The sequence below is a fragment of the Bubalus kerabau genome, chromosome 4, assembly GCF_029407905.1.
Source record: "Bubalus kerabau isolate K-KA32 ecotype Philippines breed swamp buffalo chromosome 4, PCC_UOA_SB_1v2, whole genome shotgun sequence".
In the NCBI taxonomy this organism is placed as follows: Eukaryota; Metazoa; Chordata; class Mammalia; order Artiodactyla; family Bovidae; genus Bubalus; species Bubalus kerabau.
Genome location: NC_073627.1, coordinates 124,828,810 through 124,841,958, shown reverse-complemented (window position 1 = coordinate 124,841,958; position 13,149 = coordinate 124,828,810). Strand labels below are relative to the sequence as shown.

General features: G+C 39.3%; 1 long non-coding RNA gene across 2 annotated transcripts in view; it reads left to right on the top strand.

Annotated features, from left to right (window-relative positions):
* The window catches only part of LOC129650197 (uncharacterized), a 58,017-nt gene extending 45,196 nt beyond the window's left edge, over positions 1-12,821 (top strand). For both annotated transcript variants that reach the window (XR_008713681.1, XR_008713682.1), the window contains one exon: positions 11,821-12,821. This is a non-coding gene — a long non-coding RNA (uncharacterized LOC129650197). The remainder of the gene's footprint in view (positions 1-11,820) is intronic.
* Positions 12,822-13,149: the final 328 nt, after the last annotated feature.

The following is a 13,149-nucleotide window of genomic DNA, read 5'->3' as shown; positions in this document are numbered from 1 at the left end:
TAGTCAGTTGTTGCATGGAAGGTTCTTACTTTTTCTTCTTGACCCGCATATAGTTTTCTTAGGAGACAGGTAACGTGGTCTGGTTTTCCCATCTCTTTAAGAATTTTGTAGTTTGTTGTGATCCACACAAAGTCTTTAGAGTAGCCAATGAAACAGAAGTAGATGTTTTTCTGGAATTCTCTTGCTTTCTCTATGATCCAATGTAAGTTGGCAATTTGACCTCTGGTTCCTCCGCCTTTTCTAAATCCAGCTTGTTCATCTGGAAGCTCTTGATTCATGTACTCCTGATGCCCTGCTTGAAGGATTTTAAGCGTAACCTCACTAGCATGTGAAATGACCACAGTTGTATGATAATTTAACATCTTTTGGCATTGCCTTTCTTTGGGGCTGGAAGAAAAACTGACCTTTTCCAGTCCTGTGGTCACTGCTGAACTTTCCAAATTTGCTGGCATACTGAGTACAGCACTTTTTAATACCATCATCTTCTAGGATTTGACATAGCTCAACTGGAATTTCATCACCTCCACTAGCTTTGTGTGTAGTAATGCTTCCTAAGGCCCACTTGACTTCACACTCCAGGATGTCTGGCTTTAGGTGAGTGACCATACCATTGTGGTTATCCAGGCCTTAAGTCCTTTTTTTGTATAATTCTTCTGTGTATTCTTGCCACCTCTTCTTAATCTCTGTTCCTTCTGTTAGGTCCTTACTGTTTCTGTCCTTTATCCTGCCCGTCCTTTCATTAAATGTTGCTTTCATATCTCCAGTTTTCATGAAGAGATCTCTAGTGTTTCCCATTCTTTGGTTTCCTCTACTTCTTTGCATTGTTCATTTAAGAAATCCTATTTCTCCTTGCTATTCTCTGGAACACTGCATTAATTTGGATATATCTTTCCTTTTCTCCCTTGCTTTTCACGTCTCTTCTTTCCTCACCTTTTTGTAAAGTCTCCTCAGAGAACCACTTTGCCTTCTTACATTTCTTTTTCTTTGGGATGGTTTTGGTCACTGCCTCTTGTGCAATGTTATGAAACTCCATCCACAGTTCTTCAGGCATTCTGTCTACCACAGTTATTCCCTTGAATCACCTCCACTGTATAATCATAAGAGATTTGATTTATGTCATGCAGATGACACCTCCCTTATGGCAGAAAGTGAATAGGAACTGAAAAGCCTCTTGATGAAAGTGAAAGAGGAGAGTGAAAAAGTTGGCTTAAAGCTCAACATTCAGAAAACGAAGATCATGGCATCTGGTCCCATCACTTCATGAGAAATAGATGGGAAAACAGTGGAAACAGTGTCAGACTTTATTTTTTGGGGCTCCAAAATCACTGCAGATTGTGACTGCAGCCATGAAATTAAAAGACACTTACTCCTTGGAAGAAAAGTTATGACCGACCTAGATAGTATATTGAAAAGCAGAGACATTACTTTACCAACAAAGGTTTGTCTAGTCAAGGCTATGGTTTTTCCAGTGGTCATGTATGGATGTGAGAGTTGGACTGTGAAGAAAGCTGAGGGCCGAAGAATTGATGCTTTTGAACTGTGGTGTTGGAGAAGACTCTCACAAGTCCCTTGGACTGCAAGGAGATCCAACCAGTCCATTTTAAAGGAGATCAGCCCTGGGTGTTCTTCGCAAGGAATGATGCCAAAGCTGGAACTCCAATACTTTGGCCACCTCATGCGAAGAGTTGACTCACTGGAAAAGACTCTGATGCTGGGAGGGATTGGGGCCAGGAGGAGAAGGGGACAACAGAGGATGAGATGGCTGGACGGCCACCGACTTGAAGGACATGAGTGTGAGTGAACTCCAGGAGATGGTGATAGACAGGGAGGCCTGGCATGTTGTGATTCATGGGGTCACAGAGAGTCGGACATGACTGAGCGACTGAACTGAACTGAATGGTCTGATGGTTTTCCATAGATTTTTCAATTTATGCCTGAATTTTTCACTAAGGAGCTTATGATCTGAGCCACAGTCAGCTCCAGGACTTGTTTTTGCTGACTGTATAGAGTTTCTCCATTTGGGGCTTCAGAGAATATAATCAGTCTGATTTCAGTATTGACCATGTGGTGATTTCCGGGTATAAAGTCATCTCTTGTGTTATTGGAAAAGGGCATTTGCTATGAACATTGTATTTTCTTGGCAAAACTCTGTGTTAGCCTTTGCCCTGCTTCATTTTGTACTCCAAGGCCAAATTTGCCTGTTATTCCAGGTATCTCTTAACTTCAGATTAAGAAGTTTGCATCCCAACCCCCTATGATGAAAAGGACATCATTCTTTGGTGTTCATTCTAGAAGATCTTCACAGAGCCATTCAACTTAAGCTTCTTTGGCATCAGTGGTTGGGTCATAGACTTGGATTACTGTGATGTTGAATGGTTTGTCTTGGAAATGAACTGAGATCATTCTGTCGTTTCTGAGATTGCAACCAAGTACTACATTTCAGACTCTTTTTTTTGTTGACTATGAGAGCTACTCCATTTCTTCTAAGGGATTCTTGACCACAGCAGTAAATATAATGGTCATCTGAATTCAATTTGCCCATTTCCATCCATTTTAGTTCACTGATTCCTAAAATATCAATGTTCACTCTTTCCATCTCCTGCATGACCATGTCTAATATACCTTGACTTATGGGCCTAACATTCCAGATTCCTATGCAATATTGTTCTTACAGCACTGGACTTTACTTTCACCACCAGACACACCCACACTTCAGGGTCTTTTCTGCTTTAGCCCAATTGCATCATTCTTTCTGTACCTATTAGTAATTGCCCTCCACTCTTCTCCAGTAGCATATTGGACACCTTCTGACCTGAGGGGCTCATCTTCCAGACATCTTTTTGTCTTTTCATACTGTCGCCTTTGCTACTACATAGAAAGTCAATTAATTTTGTATGTTGATCTTGAATGCTTCATCCTTGCTGGACTTACTTATTAGTTCTAGTGATGTCTTGAGGATCATTGGATTTTCTACATAAACAATCATATCTTCTTAAAATAAATACAGTTTTAATGGTTCATTGCAAGCTGGTGAAACATGCTTCTTTTTCCTGCCTTACTATATTGGCTGGAACCTCAAGTACAATGTTGAACAAAAGATGAAGAAACCAAAAAAAGGCAAATTATGGAGGAAAATATAACATGGCAATACCTATCAAAATAAGAAGGAGAAGCTATATTAATTTTAAGCAGAGAATATTTCAAAGAAAAATTATCAGGTATTAATATAAAGAAAGGCATTGCATAATAATAAGAGGTCAATTCTCCAAGAAGATATAATAATCCTAACATGTTGCATCTAACAAAAAAGCATCAAACTGTTTGAGACAGAAATTGAGAGAACTACACGGAGAAAGAGATGAATCCACTATTACAGCTGAGGACTTCAACACTCCACTCAAAGAACTGGACAGATCAACCAGAGAGAAATCAGCAAGGACACAGTTGAACTCAGTAACACCATCAATCTACTGGATTAGCTAATATCTAGAAGACGACTCCATCCAACAAGAGCATAATTCACATTTTTCTTAAACTGACATGGAACTTTCACCAAAATAGGCCATAATCTGGGCCATGAAAGTGAAAGTTGCTCAGTCATATCTGACTCTTTGTGACCCCATGGACTATACAGTCCATGGAATTCTCCAGGCTAGAATACTGGAGTAGGTAGCCTTTCCCTTCTCCAGGGGATCTTCCCAACCAAGGGATTGAATCCAGGTCTCCTTCATTGCAGGCAGATTAGTCACCAGCTGAGCCACCAGCGAAGCCAAAGGATACTGGAGTGGGTAGTCTACCCCTTCTCCAACCAATCTTCCCGACCCAGGAATTGAATCAGGGTCTCCTGCATTGCAGGTGGATTCTTTACCAACTGAGCTATCAGGGAAGCCCAATCTGGGCCATAAAGCATAACAAATTAAAACATAACAAATTCAAAAGAATAGAAATAATCCAATGTGTGCTCACAGACCACAGTAAAATTAAACTAGAAATGAATAACAGAAACTGGAAAACTGGACAACCCTCCCAAATGGAAATTAAACATCACACTTCCAAATAATACAAACAAGCCACTCAAAAAAATGGGCAGAAGACCTGAACAGACATTTCTCTAAAGAGGACATACAGGTGGTCAAAAAACACATGAAAAGATGTTCAAAATCACTAGTTATTAGAGAAATGCAAATCAAAACTACAATGAGATACCACCTCACATCAGTCAGAATGGTTATCATCAAAAAATCCACAAACAGCAAATGCTGGAGAGGGTGTGGAGAGAAGAGAACCCTCCTTCACTTTTGGTAAGAATGTAAATTGGTACAGTCAATATGGAGAAGAGTATGGAGGTTCCTAAAAAAACTGAAAATAAAGCTACCATTTGTTGTTGTTCAGTCACTCAGTCCTGTCTGATACATTGCAGCCCCATGGACTGCAGCATGCCAGGCTTTCCTGTCCTTCATCATCTCCTGGAGCTTGTGCAGACTCATGTCCATTGAGTCAGTGATGCAATCCAACAATCTCATCCTTTCTCATCCCCTTCTCCTTATGCCTTTAATCTTTGCCAGCATCAGGATCTTTTCTAATGAGCTGGCTCTTCGCATCAGGTGGTCAAAGTATTGGAACTTAAGCTTCAGTATAAGCCCTTCTAATGAATATTCATGGCTGATTTCCTTTAGGATTGACTGGTTTTATTTCTTTGCTGTTTAAGGGACTCTCAAGAGTCTTCTCCAACACAATGGTTTAAAGCATCAATTCTTCAGTGCTCAGCTTTCTTTATGGTTCACCTCCCACATCCATACATGACTAATGAAAAATCCATAGCTTTGACTAGATATACATTCATCAGCAAAGTAATGTTTCTGCTTTGAGCTGTGGCTGCGCGGGCGCAGGAGGGCCTAGAGGAGCTATCACACGTTGAAGGTCAGGAAGGGCGGCAGTGAGGAGATACCCCTCGTCCAAGGTAAGGAGCAATGGCTGCGCTTTGCTGGAGCAGCTGTGAAGAGGTATCCCACGCCCAAGGTAAGAGAAAACCAAATAAGATGGTAGATGTTGCAAGAGGGCATCAGAGAGCAAACACACTGAAACCATACTCACAGAATACTAGTCAATCTAATCACACTAGGGCCACAGCCTTGTCTAACTCAATGAAACTAAGCCATGTGCGTGGGGCAACCCAAGACATGTGGGTCATGGTGGAGAGATTTGACAAAATGTGGTCCACTGGAGAAGGGAATGGCAAACCACTTCAGGATTCTTGCCTTGAGAACCCCATGAACAGTATGAAAAGGCAAAATTATAGGATACTGAAAGAGAAACTCCCCAGGTCAGTAGGTGCCCAATATGCTACTGGAGATCAGTGGAGAAATAACTCCAGAAAGAATGAAGGGATGGAGCCAAAGCAAAAACAATACCCAGTTGTGGATGTGACTGGTGATAGAAGCAAAGTCCAATGCTGTAAAGCGCAATATTGCATAGGAACCTGGAATGTCAGGTCCATGAATCAAGGCAAATTGGAAGTGGTCAAACAAGAGATGGCAAGAGTGAATGTTGACATTCTAGGAATCAGGGAACTGAAATGGACTGGAATGTGTGAATTTAACTCAGATGACCATTATATCTACTACTGCAGGCAGGAATCCCTCAGAAGAAATGGAGTAGCCATCATGGTCAACAAAAGAGTCCAAAATGCAGTACTTGGATGCAATCTCAAAAACGACAGAATGATCTCTGTTCATTTCCAAGGCAAACCATTCAATATCACAGTAATCCAAGTCTATGCCCCAACCAGTAATGCTGAAGAAGCTGAAGTTGAACGGTTCTATGAAGACCTACAAGACCTTTTAGAACTAACACCCAAAAAAGATGTCCTTTTCATTATAGGGGACTGGAATGAAAAATTAGGAAGTCAAGAAACACCTGGAGTAACAGGCAAATTTGGCCTTGGAATACGGAATGAAGCAGGGCAAAAACTGATAGAGTTTTACCAAGAAAATACACTGGTCATAACACCCTCTTCCAACAACACAAGAGAAGACTCTATACATGGACATCACCAGATGGTCAACACCGAAATCAGATTGATTATATTCTTTGCAGCCAAAGATGAAGAAGCTCTATACAGTCAGCAAAAATAAGACCAGGAGCTGACTGTGGCTCAGATCATGAACTCCTTACTGCCAAATTGAGACTGAAATTGAAGAAAGTAGGGAAAACCACTAGACCATTCAGGTATGATCTAAATCAAATCCCTTATGATTATACAGTGGAAGGCAGAAATAGATTTAAGGGCCTAGATCTGACAGATAGAATGCCTGATGAACTATGGAATGAGGTTCGTGACATTGTACAGGAGACAGGGATCAAGATCATTCCCATGGAAAAGAAATGCAAAAAAGCAAAATGGCTGTCTGGGGAGGCCTTACAAATAGCTGTGAAAAGAAGAGAAGTGAAAAGGAAAGATATAAGCATCTGAATGCAGAGTTCCAAAGAATAGCAAGAAGAGATAAGAAAGCCTTCCTCAGCGATCAATGCAAAGAAATAGAGGAAAACAACAGAATGGGAAAGACTAGGGATCGCTTCAAGAAAATCAGAGATACCAAAGGAACATTTCATGCAAAGATGGGCTCGATACAGGACAGAAATGGTATGGACCTAACAGAAGCAGAAGATATTAAGAAGACGTGGCAAGAATACACAGAAGAACTGTATAAAAAAGATCTTCATGACCCAGATAATCACGATGGTGTGATCACTGACCCAGAGGCAGACATCCTGGAATGTGAAGTCAGTGGGCCTTAGAAAGCATCACTATGAACAAAGCTAGTGGAGGTGATGAAATTCCAGTTGAGCTATTCCAAATCCTGAAAGATGATGCTGTGAAAGTGCTGCACTCAATATGCCAGCAAATTTGGAAAACTCAGCAGTGGCCACAGGACTGGGAAAGGTCAGTTTTCATTCCAATCCCAAAGAAAGGCAATGCCAAAGAATGCTCAAACTACCGCACAATTGCACTCATCTTACATGCTAGTAAAGTAGTGCCCAAAATTCTCCAAGCCAGGCTTCAGCAATATGTGAACCATGAACTTCCTGATGTTCAAGCTGGTTTTGGAAAAGGCAGAGGAACCAGAGATCAAATTGCCAACATCTGCTGGATCATGGAAAAAGCAAGAGAGTTCCAGGAAATCATCTATTTCTGCTTTATTGACTATGCCAAAGCCTTTGTGTGGATCACAATAAACTGTGGAAAATTCTGAAAGAGATGGGAGTACCAGACCACCTGATCTGCCTCTTGAGAAATCTGTATGCAGGTCAGGAAGCAACACTTAGAACTGGACATGGAACAACAGACTGGTTCCAAATAGGAAAAGGAGTTCGTCAAGGCTGTATATTGTCACCCTGCTTATTTAACTTATATGCAGAGTACATCATGAGAAACGCTGGACTGAAAGAAACACAAGCTGGAATCAAGATTGCCGGGAGAAATATCAATCACCTCAGATATGGAGATGACACCACCCTTATGGCAGAAAGTGAAGAGGAACTAAAAAGCCTCTTGATGAAAGTGAAAGTGGAGAGTGAAAAAGTTGGCTTAAAGTTCAACATTCAGAAAATGAAGATCATGGCATCCGGTCCCACCACTTCATGGAAAATAGATGGGGAAACGGTGGAGACAGTGTCAGACTTTATTTTGGGGGGCTCCAAAATCACTATAGATGGTGACTGCAGCCATGAAATTAAAAGACGCTTACTGCTTGGAAGGAAAGTTATGACCAACCTAGATAGCATATTCAAAAGCAGAGACATTACTTTGCCAAAAAATGTCCATCTAGTCAAGGCTATGGTTTTTCCAGTGGTCATGTATGGATATAAGAGTTGGACTGTGAAGAAGGCTGAGTGCCGAAGAATTGATGCTTTTGAACTGTGGTGTTGGAGAAGACTCTTGAGAGTCCCTTGGACTGCAAGGAGATCCAACCAATCCATTCTAAAGGAGATCAGCCCTGGGATTTCTTTGGAAGGAATGATGCTGAAGCTGAAACTCCAATACTTTGGCCACCTCATGCGAGGAGTTGACTCATTGGAAAAGACTCTGATGCTGGGGAGGATTGGGCGCCGGAGGAGAAGGGGACGACAGAGGATGAGATGGCTGGATGGCATTGCTGACTCGATGGATATGAGTCTGAGTGAACTCCTGGAGTTGGTGATGGACAGGGAGGCCTGGCGTGCTGCGATTCATGGGATCACATAGAGTCGGACACGACTGAGCGACTGATCTGATCTAGGTAGGTCATAGCTTTTCTTCCTAGGAGCATTTCAGTTCAGTTCAGTCACTCAGTCGTGTCCGACTCTTTGCAACCCCATGAACTGCAGCATGCTAGGTTTCCCTGTCCATCACCAACTCCGGGAGTTTACTCAAATCAATGTCCATGGAGTTGGTGATGCCATCCAGCTATCTCATCCTCTGTCTTCCCCTTCTCCTCTTGCCCCCAATCCCTCCCTGCATCAGTCTTTTCCAGTGAGTTAACTCTTCACATGAGGTGGCCAAAGTATTGGAGTTTCAGCTTTAGCATCAATCCTTCCAAAGAACACCCAGGTCTGATCTCCTTTATAAGGGACTGGTTGGATCTCCTTGCAGTTCAAGGGACTCTGAAGAATCTTCTCCAACACCTCAGTTCAAAAGCATCAATTCTTTGGCGCTCAGCTTTCTTCACAGTCCATCTCTCACATCCATACATGAGCACTGGAAAAACCATAGCCTTGACTAGATGGAAGATTATCTTTTAATTTCATGGCTGCAGTCACCATCTGCAGAGATTTTGAAGCCCAAGAAAATAAAGTCTGTCACTGTTTTCATTGTCACCCCATCTATTTAGCATGAAGTGATGGGTCCAGATGCCATGATCTTAGTTTGCAGTGTCATATGAACTACCATATGACCCTGTGATCACACTCCTAGGCATATATCAATAAAAAAATATGGCCCAAAAAGATACATGCACCCCAATATCCATTGCAGTACTGTTTACAAAAGCCAAGACATGGTAACGACCTAAATATCTATTGAAAGAGGAATGGATAAAGAAGATTTGGTACATATACACAATGGAATATTACTCAGTCATTAAGAAGAATGAAATAAGGCCATTTTCAGCAATATGGATGGACCTAGAAAATGTCGTACTTAGTGAATTAAGTGAGACAGAGACAGAGAACCATCATATGACATCCTTTATATCTAGAATCCAAAAAGAAATGATACAGTGAACTTACTGACAAAACAGATAGTCTCACAGACTTAGAAAATGAATTCATGGTTGCCAGGGGTAAGGGATAGCTAAGAACTTCGGGAAGGTCATATACACACTGCTATATTTAAAATAGATAACCAAAAAACCTACTGCATAGCATTTGAAAATCTGCTCAATGTTATGTGCCAGCCTGAATGGGAGGGGGGTTTGGGGAAGAACAGATATATGTATATGCATGGCTGAGTCCCTTTGCTGTTTACCTAAAACCATCACAACACTGTTAATAGGCTATATCCCAATACAAAATGTTTTTGGTGTTAAAAATAAATAAATAAAAGAAATATCAAGAGAAATTCTAAAATACTTTGAATTAAGTGAAAATTAAAACACAACTTATCAAAATATGTGGAATGCAGTGAAAGAAGTGTTTAGAAGGAAATTTATAAGAGTGAATGCACATATTAGAAAAGAAGAAAGAACTAAATTCAATTGCCAGGCTTCCATCACAGGAAACTAGAAAAAGAAGAGCAAATTAAAACCAAAGTAAGTTGAAAAAAAGAAATAATAAGTATTAGAGCAGAAATAAATGAAATTGAAATATAGGAAGTCGACAGAACTCAAGGAAACCAAAAGCTGCTTCTTTGAAAAGAACAATGAAATTGATAAGCCTCTAGACAAGCTAACTAAAGAAAAAAAAAAAAGAAAGAAGACACAAATTACCAATGATCAGAAATGAGACCACCATAAATCTCATGAAAATAAAAAGGACTATAAAGGAATACTATGAACAACTCTATGCACACAAAATTGATAACTTAGATGGACCAATTTCTAGAAAGATACAATCTGCCAAAACTCACACAAGGAGAAACAGATGATCTGAATAGGCCTATTCACATTAGCAAAACTGAATCAACAATTAATACCCTTCCAAACAGAGTGCATCTAACCTAGATGGCATATTCAAAAGCAGAGACATTACTTTGCCAACAAAGGTCCATCTAGTCAAGGCTATGGTTTTTCCAGTAGTCATGTATGGATGTGAGTTGGACTGTGAAAAAAGCTGAGTGCCAAAGAATTGATGCTTTTGAACTGTGGTGTTGGAGAAGACTCTTGAGAGTCCCTTGGACTGCAAGGAGATCCAATCAGTCCATTCTAAAGGAGATCAGTCCTGGGTGTTCTTTGGAAGGAATGATGCTGAAGCTGAAACTTCAGTACTTTAGCCACCTCATGTGAAGAGTTGACTCACTGGAAAAGAGTTTGATGCTGGGAGGGATTGGGGGCGGGAGGAGAAGAGGACGATAGAGGATGAGATGGCTGGACGGCATCACTGACTCCATGGACGTGAGTCTGAGTGAACTCCAGGAGATGGTGATGGACAGGGAGGCCTGGCGTGCTGCAATTCATGGGGTCGCAAAGAGTTGGACACGACTGAGCGACTGAATTGAACTGAACCTAGATGTGTTCACTAGGGAATTCTTCCAAACATTTAAGGGAGAATTATATCAATTCTCTACAATCTCTTCTGAAAATAGAAGCAAAGGGCATACCTCCTACCTCATTCTATAACCAGCTTAACATCAATACCAAAACCAGATAAAGACATGAAAAGAAAACTACAGACCAATATTTCTCGTGAACATAGATGCAAAAATTCTCAGCAACATATTAAAAATAAAATTAAAAAATGTAAAAAGAATTAATATACCACAACCAAGAGGGATTTATCTCAGATATATAAAGCTGGTTCAATATTTAAAAATCAATTACTATAAGGAAATATTCTAATTTCATTGTTTTCTATGTAGTTGTCCAGTTTTCCCAGCACGACTTGTTGAATAGACTGTCATTTCTCCATTGCATATTCTTTCCTCTTTTGTCATAGGTTAATTGACCATAGGTGTGTGGCTTTATTTCTGGGCACTCTATTCTGTTCCGCTAATCTATGTGTCTGTTATTGTGCCAGTACCAAGCTGTTTTGATTACTGTAGCTTTGCAGTATGGTCTAAAGACTGGGAGCATAATACCTCCAACTTTGTTCTTTTCTCGAAAGATTTATTGGCAACTTAGGGGTGTTCTGTGGTTCCATATGAATTTTAGGATTACTTATTCTGGTTCTGTGAAAAACATCATGTGTTTTATGATAGGAATTGCATTAAATCTATAGATTTCTTTGAGTACTATGGCCATTTTAATAATGTTAATTCTGCCAATTAAAGAGCACAGTGTATCCTTCCATTTCTTTGTATTATCTTCAATTTCCTTCATCAGTGTTTTATAGTTTTCAGAGTATATGTCTTTCACCTCCTTAGATAAGTTTATTGCTAGTTATTTCATTCTTTTTGATGGAATTTTAAATGTAACTTTGTTTTTAAACTTTCTTTTCCTGAGAGTTAATTATAAGTGTATACAAAAGAAATAGACTTCTGTACATTAATCTTGTATCCTGAAACTTTCTGAATTCATTTATTAGTCCTAATAGTTCTTGGCCGAATACTGTGGGCTTTCTATATGCAGTATCTATACCATGTCATATGCAAATACTGACAATTTTACTTCTTCCTTTCCAATATAGATGCCATGTATTTCTTTTTATCGTCTGATTGATGTGGCTGGGACTTCCAATACTATGTTAAATAGAAGAGTGAGCTTCCTTTTCTTGGTCCTGAGTTTAAAGGAAAAATTTTCAGCATTTCACAACTGAGTATGATGTTAGCTATTGGTTTGTCCTAAATGTATAAATGGCTTTTATTATGTTGAGATATATTCCCTCTATACCTACTCTGATACGAGTTTTTATCATGAATGGATGTTGAATTTTGTCACATGTTTTTCTGTATCTACTGAGATTGTCATGTGATTTTTATTTTTCCTATCACATTGATTGATTTGTGAATGTTGACCTATTCTTACATTCCTTGAATAAATCCCACTTGATCATTCTGTATGATCCTTTCTATATAATGTTGGGTTTGGCTTGCTAATATTTTGTGGAGAATTTTGGCATCTATATTCATCAAAGATATTGTCCTGTAATTTACTTTTTTGTAGTCTTTTTGGTTTTGGCATCAGGGTAATGGTGGTCTCACAGAATGAATTTGGCAGTGTACTGTCCTTGTCAACTTTTTGCAACATTTTGAAAAAGATAAGCATTCGTTCTTTTTTCTATGTTTGGTAGAATTCCCCTGTAAAGCCATCCAGTCCTGGCCTTTGTTTGCTGGAAGTTTTTTTGATTACAAACTTAATTTTACTACTAGTGATCAGTCCTGTTCAAACTGTCTGTATCTTTTTGACTCTGTCTTAGGAGGTTGTATGTTTTTAGAATTTGTCCATTTACTCTAGATTGTCCAATTTGTTGACATAAAACTGTTACATTTTTGTTCTTATTTAACTGGTGAGAACATTTTCTCATATCATATACAAAAAATAAACTCAAAAAGTATTAAAGCCCTAAATATAAGACCTGAAACCATAAAATTCCTAGAAGAGAATACAGAAAGACATTCTTGACATAAATTTTTTGGATCTGTCTCCTGAGGCAAGAGAAATAAAAGCAAAATGAACAAGTTTAAACTTAAAAGCTTTTAAAGAGCAAAGAAAATCATTGACAAAATGAAAAGCCTACAGGATGGGAAATAAGATTTAAAACTCATATGACTGACAAGAGGTTAATATGCAAAATACACAAACAACTAATAAAACTTATAAAAAAATCCCCAAACTCAAAAATATGCAGAAGACCTGAACAGACATTTTTTTTAGACATACAAATGACTAACAAGAACATGAAAAGATGCTCAACAGTGCTAATTACCAGAGAAATGCAAATCAAAGCAACAAAGAGATATCACATCATACCTGTCAGAATGATTTTCATTAAAAAGACTACAAATGACTAACATCA